The 9,893-nt window shown below is 47.3% G+C and overlaps 1 long non-coding RNA gene across 1 annotated transcript; it reads left to right on the plus strand.

Annotated features, from left to right (window-relative positions):
- The first annotated feature begins 1,116 nt into the window (after window positions 1-1,116).
- On the plus strand, window positions 1,117-6,947 carry LOC311597392. The gene is made up of 4 exons (XR_014779212.1): window positions 1,117-1,245; window positions 3,289-3,461; window positions 4,078-4,138; window positions 6,355-6,947. It is a non-coding gene; the product is annotated as an uncharacterized lncRNA (long non-coding RNA).
- The last annotated feature ends 2,946 nt before the right edge of the window (window positions 6,948-9,893 follow it).

Consider the following 9,893-nt stretch of genomic DNA (forward strand, 5'->3'; position numbering starts at 1 on the left):
CAGGGCCAGATGCTCACTGGTTTCCAGATAACACATCCCTTCCTTGAAGAAGAAAATTCCACAAGCAGAAAACTTGCTTAGGTCGAAGAGAGGTCTAAGTTTCTGACCTCTGGCAACTCTGACTGTGTGGCCTGATGTCTGGTCCACGGAAACAGCTTAGATTTAACAGGAACACCTACCTGACAGACCCTGACTCTGCTGGAAATCTGACAACCTTGAATTTTCTGCTCTTTAACTGATTTCCAAATTCTTAGGAATTCATTTAGCTTGCCTAAGATCTTCCCCAAACAGTAGCACACCAAGGGAAAGCAGTCCCTAAAACAGTCCGCATGATTACTTTAAAATCACACTCTGTAGGGGTTGTTTAAAAGAGACAACGTTGATGGGGATGGGAGGTGGGGGCAGGGGCTCAGCGTAGAATTTCAGGATCTCAGCTACAGCGCTATTTGCTCTTGGCAGAAACTTTAGCAACAAATATGTCCTTGTAAGTTTATTCTTATTTTGCAACCTAAAAATAAGGCGTAGGAGTTTTATCAAACTGAGGAGGGGAGGACAATGAGCAGATCTTGGAAAGCCTAAATAAAACCCAACAAAGTATCACAGTCAGAAAAGTCAAAGGATGGTGGTGGTACCTGACGAGAGCCTCCTAGACCTGACACATAGTTAGCTGATGAGTCACATAGAGAAAAAAAACATCGGTACGAGTGTATTATTTCCTTTATCCAGTTCATGTGTGTTTGTGTGTGTGTATGTGTGTTTATGTGTGTTTATGTGTGTGTGTGTGTTTGTGTGTATGTGTGTGTGTATGTGTATGTGTGTATGTGTGTGTGTGTTTGTGTGTGTGTGTGTATGTGTGTGTATGTGTGTTTATGTGTGTGTGTATGTGTGTGTGTGTGTTTATGTGTGTGTGTGTGTGTGTGTGTGTGTGTGTTGTTCTGGACCTGAGATTTGAACATAAAGAGGCACAGAGTCCATCATGCCCCTCACACTGAATCTGGCTCCTACAGGAAACACACATCATGTCACTGCATAGGCATCAGCTTCAAGACACACCTCCATCCTCTGAGGATGCAGCTCTGCCGAGTGACCTCCACCCACACACCACCTTTAGCAAGTCCCCTCCAGCTCTGATGACGCCACCAGTACCCTTTGTAAGCCTCCGAGCAACAGAAACACATGCTGTCAAGTGACGCAGATGCTGGAAGTTCTTCCTCGTGTAATTGAAGCGCTACATGAATTTGCCAGGTGAACTTCAGAAACACTGTCTCTGCCTGCAGCTTGAAATGGGGAAGGCTTGCTCTGGCTCCTGGGAGGCTGCTCAGTTAGCTGAGCATGCTCTCTGCTGGCATTTAAACCCTTTGGAGGGAGCTCTTCCTCCGCTGCTCCCATAGTTGGGAAGGGATGCCTGTTGAGTCTCAGGTACCAGGCAGGCTGGATTAGGTATTTCTCAGATGGGGCTTGAAAAGGTGATTATGGCGTGGGGAATCGGACAACAGCTATAAAGAGACAGCTCTCTCTCTCTCCCTTGGCTGCAGAGAGCTCTGTTCATTTCCTGCTACTCCGCTTTCCTGATCCCTGTTTTCTCTGAGTGATGACCAGTCCGTGGCCTGAGAAGCCATAACTATAAAGATGAAAACTCTCCAAAATGAAGTGTTGCTTTAATCTCTCCAGACAGCCTAACACTCCCCCACCCCACCCCCAACAGCTAAAAGGATCTGCTCTGCCCTCTGTTTGGACTTGAAAAAGGAATCTCAGCGGCTCCCTCCACTCTCTTCTCATGGGACAAAGAGCTGGGACTGGGGGAGGATTCATTTCAAAGTGAAAGATGGAGGAGCCCTTAACCGGTGTCACTTCATCTGTGACGGCACACGGAGCAGGCTCTTTAATGTTTACTGGATTCCGATCTGAGATAGGGTGTCGGCCAGGGAATAGGAAGTGGGAACCGTGAGAACCGAGCAGAGGGGCGGGGGGGGGGGGCGAGACGGCGGGGAGGGGGGGGTCCTAGCTCAGACTCTTGTGCTGAAGCCTCCCTCGGACTCCTCCTCCTCGTGGAAGTGGTGAAAGCTGCCCGTGGGCTTTGAAGCTGGCCCTGTGACTCCCAGAAGACAGAAAGCAGGGAGAAGTGAATAACCTGGTTCTGACCCATCAGGGACCCCATATGCTGCACTCAAGCCTGGGATACAGAACCCCACCCCCATCCCCACCCCCGACCCCCGGCTGTGCCCTTCCTTAGTTGTTTACCAAGACTGTTTGGGCAGGGACAACCCAAGCTTTAGCTCTTCCTTCTAGAAATCAAGTGTTTTGGCCTAGAACCCCATGTCACCTCCAGGGAGGCTGTGATTTTTAGATTCATTCATTAATTCATTCCCTTCCCGGTGGATTCGTTTCTTTTTCTCCTTACTTTCTGCTCCATCATTCTTTTTTTGCTTTTCTGTTTTTCGAGTTATCAAATAATGTCCCACCTACCCTATCTTTTAATGCAATTTCCAGCTGTAAGGGTTGGATTCAACAGGCCTTGCCTTGGGGGTTCGAGTTATTTGTCGATATAACAATTACTCAGCTGAACATGATGCTGCTACCTATAATCCCAACTCTGTGGAAACTGAGGCAGGAAGATCACAAGTTCAAAGCCTCTATAGTCTCCGTAATGAGTTGCAGTCTGGTCTGGGCTGTAACACAAAATGAATGAATGAAGAAAAAAAAAGATTGTTTGTAAGAGTGTACCACACAAAGCTATTGCCCTCCACTTAGGTTTAAAATAACTTGGCCAGGAGGTGGTGGCACATGCCTTTAGTCCCAGCACTTGGGAGGCAAAGGCAAGCAGATCTCCATGAGTCTGAGGCCAGCGTGGACTGCAAAGCAAGTTCCAGGACCAGCCAGAGCTGTTACACAGAGAAACCCTGTCTCAAAAATAAAATAAAATAAAATAAAATAAAATAACATTTAGTTTTAATCAGTTTCTGAAAAGGGGGACAAATTTAGGTGAGCTAGGAAGGCTCAGGCCCAGGCCAACTGTGGACGATGGCTAGAGGCAGAAAGTGAATCCTAGATGCCAGGGTGGTCCTCAGGGTTGGGGGTCTTGGGCAAAAGGAGAAGAGATAACATGGCATACCGTTCTGCCTCAGATTCTCTGGCCAATTACTCTGACTTAGCTAATGGTGGAGGCTTCTTTTTCTGCACTTATTTCTAAATCTGAGAGGATAATATCATCTGCAAAGACCCATGGGCCTCATTTCTAGACAGAAAAAAAAAATCCCCCTCATTATCTTCTTAAATTATTTCCTGTAGGTTCCCCTCCAGGAAAACCACTAAGCCCCTGCCGATCCGGTTCCCACTGACACATGGAAGTGGTCCCTCACAGAGGGACACTCAAGACCCCAGCATTTGGCAGAGAGGAGATACAGTTCAGCCCACTGTGAAGAAGATGGAAACCTTTGCCTCAGGCTTCTGAGAGGAAATGGGTGAGTGTGCCCACACCCTGTGCCACAGAAAAAAACAAGCTGCACCCTGCCCTCTGGGGTGGCCCCGTGTTGCAACAGGCTCTCTTGGGAACCACTGAGTGCAGCCTACCGGGTTTTCGAACAGTATCAGGGCAGCTTCAGTAACCCTGGTGTACATTCAGCCTTTTAATATCAGTGATTAATAGCATCTCAAGTTCCCGAACAGCATGTGTGGTTTCACTTCTACATCCTTGAGTCCTCCATGAGACATGGACTGGAAGGTCCACCTGATAGATCAAGAAACTGAGACTGTGCTGCTACCAAAGTGAATGGCAGGTTCCCATGGCCAGCAGGACCAGAACAGCCCCCCCACGAAACTTCATTTAGTTCTCTGGGCCACATTATCTTCTCGCTTCTCACTCACCACACAGCTACTTGTTCATGTCATTTCACAAGCGCCACAGCAGACAAAGGGCCTTTCTCCTGAGGCCAGGATGTCACATATGCTGGTCTCATATTCTAGTGGCGGTCCAGGGAAGGAAGATAAGGTGTCTAGATGTCCCAAACAGTCCCCAGTGCTGGCAAGAGCTGCTTTCACCGTCTACTTCCCAGTAAAGTCTCTTTCTTACTTCCACAGTGTTCTGCACCATGCCAGGTCCTCAGTGCGTTCTGGGGACATCAGAGACCACCCAAAGAAGGTGAGCTGAACATCAGAGACCCCTCTGCATGGACACCACAGGGCAGACACTCTGCAGAGCCTGTGGTGGCCTCCGAGTGGCCTTAAAGTGAGGCGCAGTACCAAGTGACCATGCTTCTTCCTCATGGTAGCTTATGATGTCTCTCTGCTGTGTGACATGCATGTTCCTATGATGGCATGAAGGGCTGGGCCTTTGCCCAGCTGTGAACAACTTGTGCTTCTTCTCTTCTTTAAAGATTTACTTTGTGTGTGCATGCATGCGCCTGTGTGCATGTGTGTGTGTGCATGCTTGCATGCTTCTGTGTGTGTGTATGCGTATGTGTGTGTGTGTATGCATGTGTGTATGTGTGTGTGTGTGTATGCGTGTGTGTGTGTATGCGTGTGTGTGTGTATGCGTATGTGTGTGTGTATGCACGTGTGTGTGTGTGTATGTGTGTGTGTGTGTGTGTGTGTGTGTGTGTGTGTGTGTGTGTGTGTGTGTAGGCGCCCAAGGATACCAGGAGACAGTGTTAGATCTCTGGGAGCAAAAGTTATAGGCAGCTCTAAGTTTCCTAATGTTGCTGGGAATAGAACTCTGGTCTTTGGTAAGAACAGGAAGTGTTGTTGACCTCTGAGCTGTCTGTCCAGCCCCATCTTGTAGCTGCTTGCATTCCAGGGGCACCGTGTACTCAGGGTTCCCCTCTGGCACCCTACCCAGAGGCTTGGGGACTGAGTTGGCTACTCCCCTGTTCACATTAGTTTCACAGTCACAATTCATCTTGGCTGAGTGTGGTAGTGCACAGCTTTCAGGCTGGAGCTAGGGAGACTGAGGCAGGAGGAGCAGCCTGGATAGCACAGAGAGGCCCTGTCTCAAAGACTAAACTAATAAACTAAGACGCAAATGAACAGGGTAGGAAGATCCCTGGAGGAAAGAGCAGACCCCAGAGAAATGAATCTGGAGGGTTCTCAGCTTATCCAATGTTTTTATTTTGATTTTTTTCAGACTTCAAGAAGCTTGAGAGTTTGTTTTCACAAGCTTCTCCACCATCATTTGTATACTAAGTCTCTTTGAAATATGTTTCTGTGATAAAAATCTAAAAATCTACACTGTAATCAAAGTTAGATATTTGCAAATAACCTGTAATGTAAAACCAGACACAACCACGTTGTTTATAGTCTCTCTCAAAGCAGGGCTGTGTGGTGGCTTTATGCCAGACTCTGGGAGAAGTTTCCATTTGCTGTTTTTCTCCCTAAATACATGGGTGCAGATGGGTTATTGTATATTACAAGTATCCATACATCTATATGCGTGTACGCTTTGTTCTGTATTTTGTTTTTTAAAATAGGATCCTGAGACTTCAAAGTAGTAGGGAGCACATCTCACTTAACGCTTTCTACTCTCTGTTAGTCTGAACCACAATGTACAACCTGGGCTTATTTACTTTGCTTTGTTTCCAGGAAAGCAAGACAGAATCTCACAACCAGTACTTGGCACACCATGAGTCAAACCTGTCTCACATTAGCAGTTACTTAGCTGGGATAATTGGAGAAAAACAGAGCAGTTGAGGCTTCCAGGGGCAAGGTAGGCAGAGGCACATGGCTACACAATGTATTCCTGCTCTGGGATATCTTTCAGGTTAAGCAGGTAAGAACTTTCCCAGAGCTGGAACTGGCCTGCTTCTTAGGGACCTTCTCTCCCTGGGCACAGGGGACAGTGAGATGCTGCTCTATTCACTCTATGGGGCTCCCTTGTACCACTGACTAAGAGCAGCCTGTGGTCAAGGGCCTGATCACAAAGAGTTTCCTTGGCACTGGGGAGCAAAGGGAGAGTGAAAGTTGGGGTGAAGCGCAGCAGGAGGAGTCAGTGGGTGTTCAAAAGAAAGATGGTCTGTGCCACCTCTAGCTGCTGGAGCAAATACTATAGACTGAGTGGTTTAAAAAACAACAGAAAGTCCTCGGAGCTGAAAGTCAGAGATCAGATTCTTCACAGTCTTGATAAAAGGTCGTGGGGAAGCAGGGTTAGAGAGAATGATGAAAGAGAGGAGAGAGAGAGTGAGAGAGAGAGAGAGAGGGAAAGAGAGAGAGAGGAAAGAGAGAGGGAGTGAGAGAGAGGGAGAGGAGAGGAGAGGAGAGAGAGAGAGAGAGAGAGAGAGAGAGAGAGAGAATGAATAAAATCATGAGCCTTAAATGTGAGCACCCGTCCTTCTAACACCATCTAACCTTTATTACTTCCCAAAGGCCACCTTGCCAGAGACTGTGACAGTAGGAAATGAAGCATGACTTTCAGCCCGCAGCAGCAGCAGCACCATGATTGCATCACTATCTTCCAGCCAAACTCCTAGAGTCCCCCAAAGAAACAAAGACCAAGACACCCCCCACGCAGAGTGTCCACATGCCGATAACCAGGATGGGCTCACCCCTCAGAGGTCGGGGAGTCTTAGGCATCCCAGGAGGTCTGTCCTTTCTGTGGGTAGGCCTCTAAATAAGGAGCACGTTACTTCTTACCCACAGAGCAAGATGTCATCCTCAGCTTTTCCTCCCCTTCTGTCACCTTGTGTCACCTCTGTAGGGAGATGCTTGCCTTGTCCAAGTATTGTTCACACTGTTTCTAGTTAGTAATTTGTTAAAACGATTAACATGGTATAGAGACAAGTACTCTGACATGAGAGTGGTTAATTCTGGAGAAGAACTGAGACAACACAGATAACTGTACCTCTCACCCATCATCGAAGAAGTGCCGCTTTGCAGCAGACCATGACAGCAAAGCACAGCTGGACACAGTGCAGAGGTCAGTGAAGCAGATGCTGGGAAGCACAGCCCCATCACAGCTCCCACACCTAGGGTCCAGGGAACGTCTTGGAGGAGAGGCTGGGATGATAGGAAAAGCCTGAACGTCAGGAATTGTGCTGTGAAACAGTCCCTAAAATAAATGGCTGCACAAAAGACGTCTGAACAATAGTGACATCGACATGCTAATGTGGAAGAAGGGGAGATCTCAGGCTCTCAGCCCAGGCCAGAGAACTGCAGGCAACTAGTGATGGCTAAGAGAGGGAGAATTAGTTTTTCCTTGGGATGAGCCGCCCCCTAGTTGGTTATCTAATGCAAAGTGGTCAGCCCTGAAACCATATATACATGCAAACTAAAAACAGACTCAGGAGGCTGTATTTATCCATTTGTAAGTATATACTTATATATTTTTCCCTAATTATATATATGCACATATGCTTATGTATGTACACATATATGTATATAACATTTGATTATTATATATATACATATGTATATGTTTTTATTATATATACATATATAACTATGAAAGAAGAAGAGGCCATCCATTTGAGAGTGTGGTGGAGGACATAGAAAGAGTTACAGGGAGGGAACTTGGAAGGGGCTAGAGGAAATAAAGGGAAGTGGGAAAGTGATGCAGCTATATTTTAATTAAAAACATTAGAAATAAAACAATTAGGGTAAATATTTTCTTCTATTTGTTATAATCACATTTCTCTTTATAAACTAATTGGATTAAAAAAAATATGTTGGGGCCAGCAAGGGGCTTAGCAAGTCAAAGCACTTGCTGTCAAGCCTAAGTTTGATTCCCTAAACCCGCATGATGCGAGGAAAGAGCCGACTCCTGCAAGTTGTCCTCTGATCTCCGCGCATTTACTATGTCACATGTACCCACACATATACACACACGAAACAATAAATAAATAACTGTGGAGATGTCTTAATAAATGGGCTTTCTTCATACGTAAACTTTTAAAAATATTTATTTTAAGAGTCTGGGCATGGCATATGCCAGCGAGCCCTTTCTCTTTATGGCCTAATTAACTAAAATTTATACTTGAGTCAGGGGGATTGTGTTTCACTAACACACCCCCACCTCCTAAAGCCCAGCACTCAGGGCTGTCTCTGTGAGGTTATCCCACTGGACTCTAGGTCCTGGAGGGGTTTGGGGAGGCTCCTCAAGTGTGCCCAGCATTTTCTTTCCATAGTCCAGATGGTTTAGTCCTCATCTGTCCGTGGTCTATGTGGTGCCCTCCACAGTCTTGCTCTGTCTCATCCCTAGCAACCTTGGCATCAATGATGAGTGGATGTTGCGTTTGGATCCTAAATGTCCCCCAAGGCTCATAGATTCAAGGCTTGGTTCTCAGCCAGTGGCTCTTTTGGGAAGTAATGGAGCTGTTAGGAGGTTGAGCCTTGCAATTGGAAGTTAAAGTCACTGGGGAAAGGGGGTGGTCCTAAAGGAGAATATTAGAACCTCAGCCCTTTCTTCTCACTCCGTCTGCTCAGCTCTGTGAATTGAGCCCAGCGTGATGTGCACAGGCCCAAAGCAACAAGGCCAAGTAGAGGAGCACCAGAGCCATGAGCCAGAACAAACCCTCCCTCCATCCTCGTTGATTACGTCAGGTGTTTGCCACAAGGAAAGCCAGCAGCACATTTGTCTATCACCATTGTCGGACCTTGTGGTTTTCCCCATTGTACAGTGGGGGTGCGAACTCTAAGGCTCCTCACAGGGACATCTTTACCCTCAGGACCATCTCGGAACTTGACACTGTCTGCCACCCCTAACAGCATCTAGAGGACATGTGTCCTTCATCAGCTTGGATGCCCATAACTGAAGAAGACCGGGAAAGCTGATCCTAGGTGACAGCATGTACCACCGACAAGGGCCAACAGGACGATGGCTCATCTATCACCCTCACATTTTGCTAAGTGACATGAGAAATTTTAAGAAACTACACCAGGGTCCTGACCAAAACGAAGCTTCCTGTCTCTCCTGTGAATTCGGAGCTGTGAAGATAGAGGTTTAGAGTTTACTTTTTTAAAAAATGTTGCATGTCAGTGAGGTAGGGAGACTGGGGTAGGTCACTGGGGTCTGTACACGAACATGTGCCACACGGCGAGGTGTTTGCATGGTTTCCGGTGTTCCAGGAACCCAAGGTGTGGGCTGCAGTCTGTGGCTGACCTTCTGAGCTGGGGCCAGTAAAGGTCAACCTCTTTTCCCAGAGTGAGGCAAGGAGGAAGAGAGAGGAATGGACATACCAGGCTCTCATCAAACAGGCCCTACCTTCCAAAAGATGGTGTGTACATCACATATTAAAGGCACTGTAAAGCCAGGCCCACAGCTCTTGTGGAATGCCTGAGAAGGGCCTAGTCTTCAGGTGTGGCGGTGTGGGATATGAAAGAGGCCCCGTTTGCTGGGGTTGGTGAAGGGGTCAAGGTTTTTGAGGTCTCCGCTTTTCCGCTAACCGCCCTTAAATTTTGTTGATTTACCACCTAACCTTTCAAGATTGTGGTTTCTTGACTAGTGAAAACGAGGTTAAAGCGAGAATGGTCTCTGAGTTTCCTTGCAGCTTTAATTCCTTGTTATTCTAAGTAATCAGCGAGGCAAAGCAGTTAACCAGTCAGGGCACTGGGTGGATGAGGGTCTGCCTCCTCATGACCTTGCTTTCCTCAGCTCCACGTGGTAAGTGTGTTCTGCAGGCACCAATGTGTGCGCATGCTGGCAGAACTGATTTTCAGACCTAGTCCTGCTTTCTCCGGTCCAGTGGTAGGACTGTGCCCTCGGGGTTTGCACATGCCTTGGCTCTGGTACACACCGCATGAGAAGGTGACCACCCCATGCTATGAGAACGAGTCTTACTTTTTTCTGTTATCCAAAGGCCATAGGCCATTTTGCCTGACTCTAGACACAGTCAAGAGAGAGACCCAGGCACAGAGAGGTGCTTGTCCATGAGGCTGCTCCCCTGGACAGCGCGGGGCCCTGAGCTCTC

Source organism: Acomys minous, assembly GCF_964271855.1.
Source record: "Acomys minous genome assembly, chromosome: 5".
In the NCBI taxonomy this organism is placed as follows: Eukaryota; Metazoa; Chordata; class Mammalia; order Rodentia; family Muridae; genus Acomys; species Acomys minous.